Raw genomic sequence first — 16,267 nt, 5'->3', positions numbered from 1 at the left:
TGACCCTCCAGAATGTCCTAGCCACAACAATGGCGAAACAATGGAAGATCACAACACTGAAATTTCGAGGCAATCTTTTCCAAAAATTGCAGAGGTAATTAAATTTCAAGCAATGAGACCTTGCAGCAACTTGACCCTTAAATAATCAAAATAATTCGTCCGATTTTTTTTCCACGCGCACAACTTCAAATTTCAGAATCCAGGGGACCTGAAACATCAAGTCTGCCCAAGAATATTTTGGCCCAGCGTGTATGCTCCCGACAACAAATTGATTTTGTTCCCCTAGCACCAAACGCCACTCTTTCTCCTTTTCCGACGACAAATCATCCAGCCCCCGCAATAAACGTTCCCGTGCAACCAAGCGCCCACCAAGTCCAAACACTCAACAGCATAACTCTAAACCCGCTCGTCTTAATGACCTTCCCGATCCGAACCCAGTTTTTGCACCTAACTTCACTGCTCCCATCCCACACGCCCCTTTGATTAATCAGCCTCTCCTCAACAACACTTTTCGGAATAATATTAACCGAGTACACAAAGTCGTACGTCCCGTTGTTGCTCCTGCTTTCCCAATATTGCCTAATATCCCTCTTGGCCAACACTTTGTGACAAATATGATTCATTGGAGTTTTCCACAGCACAGACCCTCAACAGGCAACCAAGACACCACCACTGTGAATAGTGTGCCTCCAAATGTACAGGCACATATCGCTCCCTCAAAAACTAATGTTCCACTACAAATATATCAGAATTCACCCCTTTTGACTGATATGCAATCACCATCCGGCACACAACAGGAAAACCCAATCGCAACTACAAGTAATTTTGTACCTGGTCTAGCCACTCGGGTTTTTCAGCCAACAAATCTTTATGTTGGGCCTACCCTGTTAAGTTGGAATGGTCCGCAGGTGTCTGCGCCCATCCCTTCAATAGCAGATGCGTTATTGATGCAATAACCAGCAAGAAAAATGACCCCTTGCTAGAATCGAAACTTGCTCAGTATAATGGCGATCCATTACAATGGCACGAGTGATATCGTCAATTTAAAAACGCAAATGACTCGCAGTCGCTCACTGATGACGTTAAATTAACATACCTTAAAACACTCGTCACCGGTAAAGCACGGATTGCAATCCCCTAGTTTGCTTACTGTGTTTTAATGTACAAGGATTCACTAAGGACTTTAGAACTAAAATTTGGCCAGCCGCCTCTTAAAATGCACAATAGTGATAACATCATTAACTATTCTGCAGCCATATCCAGCCTCGTTGGGTTTTTCAAGTCACTATCATATGATGCTGACCTGAAGAGCGCTTCCCTACTTAACCAAGCGGTACAGAAGTTACCACCAAACATGAAAGAGTCATGGTCGCACTTTACGGTTAAGCCTACCCTCCTTGACTTTAACGATTGGCGTAAGGAAAAGGCTGAGGCTAACGATCTTATGAAACAAAGGGAAACTAAGGCTAAACCTGAAGAGAACTGCACTTTAGTAACCAAGACCAAAACAGCCTCAAAAGTGTTTGCATCAAATTCACAACAAAGGGAAAGCAAGAAGCAAATGCCATCTTATTCCACAAACACTTACTCTCGCTGCATTGTATGCAAAGGTAACCACCGGCTATGGGAGTGTCGAGTTTTCAAGGAAGAGACTTCAACCCAGAGAGCTAAGTTGGTGGCGGATAAGAAACTTTGTTTTTTGTGCTTACGGGACAAGCACACATTCCGCAAGTGCCCTCAACCAAGAAAGTGCCGAGCAGAAGGGTGTAATAGTTCGCATAACACACTATTGCATGGAGCAGATAGGGTTTTCCCAACAAAACAGTCAACAAATTCCGATACCACTCAGCCTTCTGGCAACACAGGTCAAAGTAAAGCAACCGTTAGTCAACAGCCGTCTAATAAGACCACAACAATGTCATATGTTACTGATTTTAAGGGGCTCGTTCAGGTAACGGAATTCCAGTTGGTCAATTCGTCCGGTGTAGATACCAAGGCTTTAGTTTTGTGTGATACCGCCTGCGGTAACTCATGGGCGGTCGGTAGTCTCGCAAATAGACTCGGTTTGCACGGTAAAGCACTAAAGCTAATTATCAAGGGTATTAATAACGAAGAAGTTGTTGACACTAGGGTTGTTGAAGTTACTATGAAACCAAGAGAACATCAGGATTTCGAACCATTTACCATCAACCCTTTCGTTAAAGAGACTCTGAACGTCGGCCCTGATATAATTAATGTACAGGCCCTGCAAGAGACTTACCCACACTTAGCAGTCCTTATCCCGTGATATATTCCTATAAAGACTTTGAGAAGATACTCGGACAAGATGTCTATCATGCCATCCGCCCGTTAGAATACTTCTCTGCCGATGAGAAAGTTTCACCCGTTGCCGTACGCTTACCCATAGGTTGGGTCTTAAGCTGTCCGTTACCATCAAGTTCGTGTTTGACCTCAACGTGCTCTAAAGTGAATATCGAATATGACAAGGAGTTAGCAAGTCAAGTAAAGTCATGGTACGACATTGAATCATTCGGGGCAAACAAGCAGGTCAATTCAAGATATGCAGCAGACGCAAGGACTCCCGAAATCCTTGAGAGTACCACCATACACAATGGCTTGAGATACGATGTCGGAATGCTGTGGGCAGCAGACAACACCAAGCTCCCAAATAGTTACTTCTCCTCCCTTGTGCAACTAAAATCTCTCGAAAAACGATTGGCCAAGGATGAGGACCTTAGAGAGAAGTATACTAGTACAATCAGGGAAGACCTAAATAAGGGGTATGTAATTGATGTTCCAGACACTCACAAGGTTGAGAGCCGGTCCGATAAAGAGTGGTACCTACTCCACCATCCGGTTTTAAACCCGAACAAACCGGGTAAGGTGCGTAGGGTGCTCAATGAAGCAGCAAAAATTCATGGTGGCTCACTGAATAAATCCTTGATAACCTGCCCTGATCTGCTCCAAAACCTTATTTACGTACTTCTTCGCTTCCGACAACATCCATATGCCGTCTCTGCCGACATCGAAGGAATGTTTCTACAGGTTGGTGTATTACCATCAGATCAACCATCACTTCGCTTTCTGTGGCGGGAAGACCCCACAACTAACGTTCTAACGTATCAATATACGCGTCATATATTCGGCGCTAAAGACTCGCCCACATGCGCCAACTATGCATTACAACGCACTGCGAGAGACAATGCCAAGTTTTACCCCAAAACTAAGCTGCAAATGCCGTCCTTGAAAACTTCTACAAGGACAATTACCTTGACTCAGTGGAGTCTCCTGAGATAGCCATCAATAGATCAAAGAAATTGGTACATCTTCTCCATCTCCTTGGGTTCAAGCTTACAAAATTTGTAAGCAATGTGCCAAATCTGGCTGACCGAATTGATGATTCTCCTCAATCTACTGAACCTAAGTTTATTGTTTCATTTCAGGAGGATTCTTCGTATGTGCTAGGGCTAAATTGGGATCACACTAATGACACTTTAGTTGTGAGTAGGGGTACAAGCTGCGCTATCACAAAGTCACTCGCGCAGCGCTTGGTCCTAAGTCTTGTCTCGAAAGTCTTTGACACTATTGGCCTTGTTGCACCATTTACTGTTGGTCGACTGCTCTTAAAAGACATTTGGCTTTTCACAGGACAACAATGGGATGATGAGCTCCCACGGGACATGGTTCAAAGATTTTTTGGTTTGAAGTGCGGAATTACCAAAGCTTGAAAACATCAAAATCCCTCGAAGTTACTTTAGTGGTCCCTTTGATAACATACAGTTGCATATGTTCGTTGACATTTCGCAGGATATTTTCAGTGCGGTCGCATTTTTGCGAGCCCGAGTAATAACTCCTACGGGCGAAGAAAAAACAGAGCTTGCGTTTGATTTGGGGGAAAGCGCGCGTGGCGCCAATGAAAGTAATGACTGTCCCAAAACTTGAATTATAAGCAGTTCTACTTGCCGCTCGACTGAAAAAGGAAATTACGCAAGCACTTACTGTAATTGTTAACCAAGTTTTCATGTGGAGAGACAGCACAACCGTTCTCCAATGGATTAACTCTAATGAAAAGCAACCAATCTTTGTTGCAAACCGTGTTTGCGAAATTTTGCAGTACACCAGCGTTGTCCAATGGAACCAAGTCGCAACTAAGGATAATCCAGCTTACGCTGGCACGCCTGGAATGTCCGCTGAAGCTTTGCAACTAAACAGTTGTGTCAAAGGTCCGGATTTCTTAACTAATTCACGTTTCCCTTTTGTACCGAACAAAAAGGTCATTAATAACATCAAGCTCGGCGTCAATCAGGCAGTCACTATAGAAGACACTATATCTCTGGCTACATCTGTCAAAAACAGAAAACTCCCGTTCCTTCATTATTTCCGTTTGATAATTTAAGTTCTTATCAAAAGTACTTGCGCATTGACGCATACGTTCTCCGGTTTTTGCCAAAACATTCCTGCTACCGTAACCTCGACGGTAGCATTACTGACACTACTGAGCTTGACGAAGCCGAGCGTCATCTACAGTATTTGGTGCAAGGAGAGTCTTTTGAAACCGAAAAAAGACGTTCTTGACAATAAATCTGTTAAACGGAGTAGCCGAATTGCTCCACATTCACCGTTTATTAGTTCAAATGGTCTAATTCGTTCCTCGGGCCTCATCAAGCGGTTAATGGAAGTTGGGTTTACCTTAAAGTACCCAATCCTCTTAGATGCACGTCATCCGTTTGTAAAGTTGTTCCTTGGACATTTTCACGTAAAGAATTACCATCAAGGTATTGAATACCTAAGATCAATTGTGCAGGAACACTATACGGTACTGAAACTAAGATCATCCTTGCGTTCCATCAAAGCACACTGCCTGAGATGCCGAGAATTCCAAATTGTAACCATGCAACCAATCATGTCTGACTTACCTAAGGAGAGACTCGCTTACCAGTCTCCTCCTTTCACGAACACTGGCGTTGACTAATTTGGACCATTCTATGTTACTGTCCGCCGTACTACTGAGATACGGTGGGGCTTCCTCTTCACCTGTCTCACTATTCGCGCTGTCCATGTCGAGATAGTTACATCCATGGACACCAGTTCTTGTTTTATGGGAGTTGAGCGGTTTGTGTTACCTAGGGCTACACCTACCATGATTTGGTCCGACAATGGCACTAATTTTATTGGAGCGGAGAAAGAACTCCGAGAAAGTATTGAAAAGTGGGACGTTGTCAACATTGCAGCTGAGCTCGCTCACAAAGTTATGAAGTGGAGGTTCGATCCACCCAGCGCACCACATCAAGGTGGTATCTGGGAGAGGTTGGTACGCAGCTTCAAGTGCGTGTTGTATACTATTCTTGGCACGCGTCGCCTCACGGATGAGGTACTGCATACTACCTTTTGTCTCGTGGAGAATGCTCTTAATTCGCGTCTTTTATCACCCGTAAGCGCCGGTCCGTGCGTTTCGAACGCTATAACGCCTAACCACTTTCTTTAGGAGAATACACTACTGGTAATCCCTCTGTTGACGGCAATAATGAGTTTGACTATCGTAAACGTTACGCCCGTGCACAGTCGTACGCTAATGCTATCTGGTCCCGTTGGATCAATGAGTACGTACCGACGCTGAACCGACGCTCTAAGTGGCAGACGCCTGCCGAGCAACACCTTAAGACCGGAAGACTTGGTCTGGATAGTTGAGGAAACCAACCCTAGGGGTTACTACCCAAACGCTCAGATTGTCCAACTCCGTTACAGTTCCGATAGCGCCGAGTGCTCTGCCGTTTTACGTACGTCGACCGGTTCACTCGTCCGTCTGCTTGTAAAACTTGTACCAGTTTTCCCAACATCTTCTTCTGGGCCGGAGGATGTTACAAAGTAAATAAAAGAACGAATTTTAGCCAATCAGATTCGAGTATTTCTAATCTTTAAAATAAGATTTAAATACGTTCTAATATACGTACAAAAATTCCGAAAAAGTTCATTTAACCTATGTTTAAGTAAATATAACCACGATATGTATCGATTAAGCTGCTTTTCGACTTAATATTTTTAGATTATCTAGACAATTGTTGGATGAATACGAACTGATTTGACGTCAATGACATCAGACGAACAAACCTATTAATAAGCATCAAAAAATCTTGGCGTCTAAGTTCCACTGGTTCCTTTGTACGTCTTAATGCTTACACATTGCTTACACGTTGCTATCATTGATAAGACTTACACGTTTCTATATAATCTGAATTGAACTCCCGAACTACAGTTTTCGTTACTGAGTTTATATCTAGCAGACGCAAAACTTAGATAAGACGCACAAATTAATTTCAGCCGAAAATTGATCAATTTTTTGTCAAATTAAGCAATAGAGTTCTTTTTCTTTTCTCGCATTTTTGACCACAGCAACAGAACAAAATCTTGACGATATTAGAGAAATCTTGCTATGAACAAAAACATAGAGCTTTTTGCATCCATTCAGTCCAATCAGTTTTGTTTTGGCAGTTATTTCACTGCACTTTGAGTGTTCTATGTCTCTTCAAAAAAAATACTGATGACCCGGAAAATTACCCAAGATCTTTCCAAATCTAGAAAACGGTAATATAATTCTCGCTAAATCCAAAGTCTTTTGTGAACTTTGGAAAAGTATTGTAGATGGGATGATTGTAGTGTTTTTGCATTGGGCGTTTTTTTATGAAATTATGTTTCTTGCTTAAAAAAACGTTGCTTGCATCTTGAACAACCACCATAGCAATTATAGACTAAAACAAAAAATTCTGGACGGCTATAAAGATCGACCATTTTAAAATTTAAGTATCGTTTCGTAACATTTAAAATTTTACCTTACCGTAAGATTGATTGTCTTACTGTATAGCTAACTGAAATCTGACCAAGAACTTACAAATCTTTGATCACGTGGTAATCTGTAATCGAAATCATGACTATAATCGCGTTGATACCAGAACAAAAGATATATAAAATATAGAAAATTAGATGACTTCAAGCGAATGAAAATGAAAAGAAAGACTCAATATGTCGCCCAATTATTCATTGCTATTGTTGCGAGTTTTGTGTTGAGATTCTTCGACTTAGAATCATTTAGTAAAAACTCTAAAGAATCAGAATTTCAGTTTTCAGTTTAATTGTTTCTGCATCAGTTTGTAACCTGAAAAGAGCAAAACGCAAAAGCAAAACTGATCAAATTTTCAAGATTGTGAATTCCGGTCAAATCTTAACCCCGAAAATTCCCTATAGCAGTTGCACAGTTCTCAATAAATAGGAAATTTTACAAACTTTAATCAAAATTTTTGATTTTCTAACGTCAAAATCTACCTAATATAAATGTGTTGTTTTGAGTTTGCAAGTAATTGTTAGGCATTATATTCTGAATAAATTGCACATATCATATTTTGTTTTGTTTTGTTTTTGCGGGTAGTATTGACCTGCAAACCTGCAACTTTAGAGTGCATCATGACCATAGTGATTAGAGGTTATTCGATCTAGCTTTATCGTTTCAGACGCTTGTTATTAAAATCATTCACAGAGTCAAAAAATATTCTAGAATGCGCCTAGAAAATGTTTGCTGATTATTATGGGCCGTTTTCTAAAATAAAATTACAGTTTAAACTGATGAAATGTTTGCAGCTGACGAAGTGTTACTTGAGGTCAGGGGCGTACTGGTGAAAAGTCATGACAAAAAGCTATGTCAAAAAGAAGAAATTATTTAAACTCCAGACTTTACACGTCAATGCTGGCAAACAACGAAACTTTAACGAGGATTTCCCTATCAGCTATTTTGCTAAGAATGAAAAGAGTAATTGCAAAAACTAGACGAAAAAAACTAGATCAAAGACAATAAATTATTAGAACTCCGGAATTTGCAAGCCAATGCTGGCAAATACCGAAACAATAACGATAATTCCTCTAATGGCTGTTTTCCTATGAATGAACAATTTTTGTACCCCCCAGTTCGTTTGTGGCGGTTAACAAGCTGTCGGGATAGTAAGTTGTGAAATTCGCTTCTGTAAATTTACATCCGCTTACATCCGCTATTTTGTAGATTAAAGTTGCATTAAACGTTGTTTTTTAGTCCAAAAATGTAATTGTTCATTTTTACGGAATAATATTTTTTTTGCTGCAACTACTCAATTTATTCTTATCAATTAATCGATTTTATGAGTTTTGACCGATAACTCAGACAACAATTCAATCTGGGGCAATTGAAACCGAATAAATGTATCACTGTAGCTTGCTCACTATTTACGTTTGTAAACGAATTTAGGAGGGACCATTCAGTTTCAGAAAAGAATATTATTCACATAGAAGAAATAGTGTTTTAAGCGGAGTTTATTTATTTTTCAAAACAGAAGTCCTTCTTATGTCACTTGGGCCGAAGTCATAGAGATGACGTAGAAACTAAATTTTTGGCGTCAAAACTCATCTCATCGTCTGGTCAAAGAAAGAGTTTTTACGTAATCCTGATATTTAGATATCAGTGATTCGTTGATTTCCCTTCTCTCAAGTTACCTGGATTTTCAATACCAAATTGATTTTGAGATAAAATTTCAGGGATCACGTTAGCTAGACACATAACTTTCGCTGCTCAAGTGAGATTTTTGGCTTGAAAACTCAGCTCATTTCACTGTAAATCAACCTTACACCACCTAATACTTTAAACAATCTGACTATAATTTGGTCCTCCGGTTAAAAAGGAGTTTTCTTAGTTCACTCTATTAATTAGATATCAGAAATTTTTTGATTTCCTTTCTCTTAAAATACTTAAAACTTCATTGACACTTCGATTGTGAGAGTAATTGCAAAAACTAGACGAGAAGACTAGGTCAAAGACAAGAAATTATTAGAACTCCAGAATTTGCAAGCCAATGCTGGCCAATACAGAAACGTTGACGACAATTCTAATGGCTGTTTTCTAATGGCTGATAATAACTCTAATGGCTGTTTTCCTCTGAATGAACAATTTTTTTACCGCCAAGTTTGCCATTGGTGGTTTACAGGTTATCGGAATTCTCAGTCGTGAAGTTTGCTTATGTAACTTTACATCCACTATGCTGTAGATTGAATTTGTTTTAAACGTTGTTTTATTAGTCCAGATAAATAATCTTTCAGCTTCGCTGAATAATAAATTGGTTTGTTAGAGATATCAATTAATTCTTATCACTTAATCATTTTCCTTGATTTTTGACTAACAACTAAGACAAGAATTCAATTTTGGGCATTTGAAGCGGAGAAGTTGTACCACTGTAGCTTTCTCACTGTTTGTGTTTATAAACGAATCTAAGAGTGAACATTCAGTTTCAGAATAGAAAACAATTTGCATAGAAGAATTTGTCTTTTATCATTAGCGGACTTGATTTATTGATCAAAACAAAATTCTTTCATATGTCACTGAGGCCAAAGTCAAAGAGACGACTTAGTAAATAACTTTTTGGCTTGAAAACAATGCTAATTTAAGATTAAATCTATCTGACAACATCTAATACTTTAAACAAACTTGATCACAAAAATAGGTCCTCTTGTTTAAAAAAAAGTTTTTTTATGTTACTCTAATATTCAGATAACATAGGTCCTTTGATTTACTTTTTCTCAAATTGCTTAAATTTCCAATACCAAATCGATGGTGGGATAAATTGCAAGTTGCACAATTTACAGACATATTATTTTTGCTGCCCAAATGAGACTCTGCAATCCACAATTTATGGCAATCTAACATTCTTGACTGAAAGTTTTCAGCTCTTCTCGCGTTGGGGCTTCAGTTCTTTCTATGAGCGGCTATTTTAACTATCGATGTCTATTCTCAGGTGTTGATATTCTGGATCTAACAATGTTAACATTACTCCAAAATTTCACTTCTTTCATACGAAACTGGCATCAAAATTTGGCGGTGGAATATCAAAAGAAAGTTCCAAACACACGTCTGCATTTCTTTGTAGAATTAAAGTAATAGTCCAACTTTAGATATAGCGTATTAAAAGTTATTATATTTAGAACAGAACATGTCCGCATATGGTGACTGAGAATTGCGTTCAATGCGTCTCCAATTTTTCTCTTTTAAAAGTAAAAGTTTGAAAAGTTTTTAAACAAGAGCGGCCTTCACATTGCTCGTCCTGATTACCTTCCCGAATTATTGTTTTTGTTTGGTAGCACAGGAGAAATTTTCACTACTGATCTCTTGCAATCTCCATCGTTTATTCGAATTGTCACTGATCGAGTCACACCATAAGAGGTTTCGATGGCCTCCACTATTCGGCCCAGATTGTAGTATCATCGCTTGCCACGATCTTCCATCAACCAAACGAGATAATCTTCTCTAAGAGTTTCGTTTCTCATATATCGCGATTTTTGCCATTTATTCAAAATTGGCAAGGGCTCTTTTAGAAATCTATCCCTGATGAGATTTCCATAGGCTTGAGTCTGCCGGAAAAGCTCTCGATGTTTGAATAATTGCTCTGCGTATGGTAGATAGGGCAAACAAATGTCCTTTTTGCTAAGCACGAATGATTGGGGTCAATGCCTCTAAGTTATTGAGCTCAGAAATGACTGCCCTCAACGGTCTTGCATTCAATATTTGCTCAACATCCCACGTAGATGAAGACAGATCATCTTCCGTGACTGAACGGTTCCCCAAAACTGCGTACATTGATTTTTACAATTTCTAACCAATCGCTTCTAGACTCTTCTAAAGAGATTTGCCGTTGGTGGGTTTAATTTCCACCAATTCCATGTTGATATAGATGTTCTTCGATTGCTTTTATTCCATGCCGCAATGCTGTACACCCTGCAAATAATATTTCAGCTGCCACAAAGTTTGCGCTGTAGTTTCCCATTATTGTGGTTGCCTTGCCTCTTCGCGCAGTAAACCTAATCATGCACTAATAATATTTACAGAATAGGTAAATGGACAAGAATGAAAAAACTATCATGGCTTCGATAGAGTGTAGCAATAAATTTATCTTTGCATGATATTCTAATTTCACTACCAGATTTGGCCTTGAGCTAATTCACTTAGGAATGGAACTCAACCTTAACATTGCTGCCTTGTTTTGAATCGCAAAAATATCCTCTTCATTTGGTGCAGGAGCTAGCCTCACTATTAGTTTCTTGCGAACTCTGTCTATCGTCCGAGCTTCTGCTGATCGAATCACACAGTCAGAGGCTTCGATGATTGCCGTATCCTGACCCTTATTGTAGTATCCTCTTTCAACACTATCTTCGACCAAACGAGATCGCCATCGTTAAGGTTTCTGTTGGTCTGGATCGAAACTTTCGCCAATTATTCAAAGTTGGCAGATACTCCTTGAGAAATCTATCCGATATGAGATCTGCATAAAATTGAGTTTCTCGGAGGACTTTTTGATGATTAATAATTTGATCTGCGCATGGTAGATAGGGTAAAGAATCGTTGTTGTTGCCAAGCAGTAAGTGATTGCCGGTTAATGTTTCTGAGTCATTAACATTTGAACTGAATGGAGTCAACGGCCATGCGTTCCATGCTTGATGCAGAATACACATCGTGGATGAGGAAATGCCTTCGTTGATTGATTTGCTCCCCAACCATACTCCCCAAACATACATTGGTTTCTTTAACCCTCTAACCAGCCGCTTTGCATACTCTTCATAGCGAAGTGCTGCGCATGGGTTCAACTTCCACCTGATTTCTATTGGATTAGACGTTCCTCGATCATATTCCTTGTTCTATGCCGCAGCACGCGCTGCAAGCTCTTGTTGAGCTCCAACAAAAGTTGTCACTGATGATTGTTCTTGGTTTGCTTCTTTATGCAGTGATTTTCATAATTGCATTGAGACAAATTTATGTGTCTAATAGAGAAAGTTGTATTATACATCTCTTACATTTAGACAGATAAACACAACCTACCAACCTACCATCGCTTTTAGATTTTTCGCACAATCTTTACAATGAAGGGACCAAAGTAATCTATTCTAAAATTGTTAGAGGTTGTCGATTCATCTAATCATTCCTATAACAGATTTGGCATAGCTGGCGTAATATTTCGATATTTGCTTTTTCTTCAGTTAATACATTTGTTTCTGCTTGAACATAGAACATTTTGTATGCATAGGATTCATAAATTCTGTTGAATAATCTCGTTTCCAACATTCTCTGTACTTTCAAATTGTTTTTTTGTGTTCATCTTGCAAAATTAACTCAATTGAGTGATGTTTCCAATAAAACAATATTGGATGCTTTGAATTTACTTTAAGTTGACTTCTATCTATTCTGCCTTTGGTGCGAATAAGCCCCTTTTCATCAAATATGGACAATAACTTGTATTTGACTGCTTTTGGAACTTCTCCTGCTGCTTTTGTCAACTTTGAGAGATTCCCACTGCTCGCGCAAAAAGTTCCTGCTGTAGTAGCGGGAAGATGATTCTCTTTGCTTTTTCTTTTTTTTCAACATCGACTAAAAGTGTTGCTAGTTTGTGCCTGCTCAGTGCTAGCTGTTCGAGTGCCAATGTTTCCATTAGCCGGTTAAAATTAATAAATTGTTTCCACTGAAAAGTAGCTTTCTTTTCTTCAATATGTATCATGATGACTGATCGGGGTATTTTCTCTTCATCGGAGGTAAAGACTTTTTAGATAATACTCCTCTCGGCGTTCACTTTCTTGTTGCTTCAACCAGGCTGGCTGAGTGATCCACTAACTTGTTCCAAGGGTTTTGATGAAATAATCCACGTGGAAGTTGTTCTCTATTGCTTTTGCCTCGATTGGATACATTTTTTCGTTATCGAGTCCTACTCGTTCGAGAGCATATCTGGCGCAAGCTGGATAATTCTTAGCTCCACTGACACGTGACATTTACTTTTGTATACGTGAGCCAGTTGGATAGATCTTGTACGCCAAAGAAACCTCAAGCAGCTTCAATTCTGTTCGATAAGTTGCCATTGCGGGAACATTGACTCGATATCTGCTGTCAGAGCTATTGGTCATTCACATCTGAATATTGTTCCAATCAACTGAGGCAGTAGATCAGGTCCTGCTAGTGGCTTTTCGTTTAGGCATACGGCTTTTTTTTATTTATGCAGCTTTACAAACGCGCCTCATAATGTCAGGTTTGTTCGGGTTTACCACTGGATTATGGCAGATACAAAAATTTCCTTTCATTTCGGATTCGTATAGTTTCTTTATGAATATTTTTCAACGATTGCATCTATTGACTGTTGATGCATCTTTTGTGCCTGCACTTCCTTCATTTGCTGAGTGAAAACGTTGATTTTGCAAATATAGGTTTCTATGACCTACCATTTATGGTTTTTCTCAGCCACATTCTCATCTTCTTTTAAAGGAAACTAACAATTTTTTTTCTCTTTTTCCTGTTATGGGTTCACTGACTACCAATTGTATTTCTGTTAGAGCCGCAAACGTTTCACTTCGATATTTGACATTGTATTACAATGCTCTGTAGCTCGTAAGCATCTTGGCGCAGAATGATGTCAATTGCAATCAAATTGAAGCATTTGGTTGGAAGGACATTCGCGTGGTTGAAGTATTGCTCCATATTAACGTAGTTGTAGTTACCGGTGCCCTATGGGATTGAGGGGTGTAGGAATTCTTCGATTGTATCACTTTCAAATCCAATCCCTTTATTTTGTTGGACAACTTTTCTGTCTTCGAATCTTCCGTTCTATGTATGCCAGCGATGTTATTTGTAACATTGGTAACTGTGTCAAATGCATGTGCTTAATCTGTTGCTACGGTTCTCAATCGAGGCTTGTTGTTGTTGCGCTTAAGTTGACCGGGTGAGTGCCCTTGACCAATTGGATTTCTGACTTGGGCAACTGGTTGTGCCTTTTAAAACATCCATTTTTACCACATGCGTTGAAATCCGTAACATAAGCCTTGCTTGCTCACAGCTGCATAACGATCAATCGCGTTCATGATCTAGAATAAAAGACAATTCCAAATTATTTGTGTACAATCGGATGACGGCAGTGATTGTTATTCCTTGGCTGCGCTTCAATCACGTTTGAATTTTTACTAAATTCGGTAACATAGAGAACTGCTTAATTTTTCTCACGTTTCGTTTATAATATTTTTTGCGTTCACCGGGGACTGTTACATTCCATCCTAAACGAAAGACAACCTAGATGTCCATTTTTCTAAGAGACAAACATGTGGTCGCCCTCATTTGTTTCACATACATAGAACCAACTTTTATCGTTAACAACAGGCGGTATTTTTTAAATTGAAGCATGCAGTGTTATATTAGATTGCTTGTCGATTATATAGTGCTTCAGAACACTGACTACATAACGGATGGTTACTGAATAATTGAACAAAATTTCGCAAATTTCGAATTGTGCAATTCGATTGCCTGTTGATTTTGAAGAGTTTTGAGTTGAACCTCATGATTATGGTACGGTCGCCAAAATATCACTTTCAACAAAGCCCAATCTTTGCCATATAGCTCTTTAGAGTACCCCAATTTTACTATAGCCGCTTTAACATTGCAGACAAAAATGTTTTCAAGTGACTCGTTTTCTCTAAGATAGTTTTGGCACGGTTTTTAACTGTTGTTACAAGCATATTCGACCAATCCGGCCACTTGAGCGGCTTTCATTCGGAGGAGCTCAACTTCAACTTTGTTAGTTGGCTACTAATGTTCGGTACATTGCGCTCGGACCGTTCTGGAAAACTGTTATGTTTCAAACGCTCACAGCTTTGGAATCTGGACTAAAGTAAATTTTTTCTCCATCGAAACTGACTCAATGATAGCTGCCATGACCGTTCATCGCATAACCAAAACTACACCCTTTAAAATCTGCAAATTTTTTTTCGCTCCAGCCGAAAACGTCTTTGCTCCTTGCCTTTTCCCATTGACATACGACCAGCTTCTAAAACACCGCGCAGCGCCATCATCTGAACCAGAGTCCCTCGCAACAAGTGGTCCTTCTTCGTATTACAGTATATGTAATACTTCTTCCAAACGATGCAGTTCCACCTCGAGCTCTCTTTGCTCTAAACCCCGTTCAGATTTTCTCACACTTATCTGGTATTGGTATTTAAATTACTTTTCCAGAGCTGAAAACTCACTCCTTTCTCTTACATTTCATCTGACGACACTTTGACCAGATTTTCTATTTTTCCTTTTGTTGATAGTCAATGGAGATTTGGGAAATTTTTAGATCTGAAAATTTTTGTGGCACTGCAATCTTACTTTGGAGAAGGCTCTACTGCTCTGCCGCCATGCCTGCCCGACGGTCGATATATGGCGAGCAAACAGCTTCTTGGTTAATAGAATAATCTCGTTTCTGGATTTTTTATTGTCGGTATTATTCCAAATTGTTAAAGATATCACCTCTCTTGTCAACCAGCTTCTCAAAATATCAAGTTGCCTTGTTTAATGATATACTGTTTTAACTTTGCTAGGCCGATTCCTAATGTTGATCAGATCGTAGGCTTTCTTCGTCTTCAACTAAGGCTGTTTTATGCAGTAGTTGATTTGTCTCTCTAAGTTGCTGTGACTTCGTGACCAAGTCACTGTTCGTTTACTTCGACGCTGCAGCTTGACTGCGGTCTGTCCCGTGTCTCGTGGTTTTCAATTAACTAGATTTCACTATTCAGCGTCGTTCGACTATTTAATTTCACTTGGCGCACTGGATGTTTGCTGTATTCAAGATTAGACAGCAACATGTATTCCACCGTCGGATTTGGACCGAATAAATGGACTACTTCCTGCCAAAAACAAGGAAAATTTAATGCCGCTCACTTCATTATTAGCGATTTACAATCTGTCGAAATACTAAATTTTACAATTCGAATTTGTAACATTACATCTGCTAGAGTTTATATTATCGTTGCAGTAAAGGTTGTTTTATTAGACCAAATAACTAATCGTTCAGCTTTGCTGTATAAAAATTTCGTTTTTTGGAACCACTCAAGTAATTCGAATCAAATAATCATATTATTTTTTGGTTAATAACTCTGATAATAACTAAAAGTGGGCTCACTGTTTATGTTTATGAACAAATCTAGGTGGAAACAATCAGCATCAGAATAGAAAACAATTCTCAGAGAAGTTTTTTGTTTTTTTGCCGTATACGGACGTGATTTATTGGTCAAAACATGAGTCCTTCGTTAGTCATTGTGCTCGAGGCCATAGAGATGACGTAGCGATTAAATTTTTTGCCTGAAAGCTCAGCTCTTTTAACTGTAAGTCTATCTTCATCACCCATTACTTTCAACATACTGATTGTATAATAGGCCGTTTGGTCAAAAAGGAGATTTTTTACGTAACTCGAATAAT

Source organism: Convolutriloba macropyga, chromosome 14 (assembly GCF_964194025.1).
Source record: "Convolutriloba macropyga chromosome 14, txConMacr16.3, whole genome shotgun sequence".
NCBI classification, from domain to species: Eukaryota; Metazoa; Xenacoelomorpha; order Acoela; family Convolutidae; genus Convolutriloba; species Convolutriloba macropyga.
Note: the sequence above shows the minus strand (reverse complement) of the source record.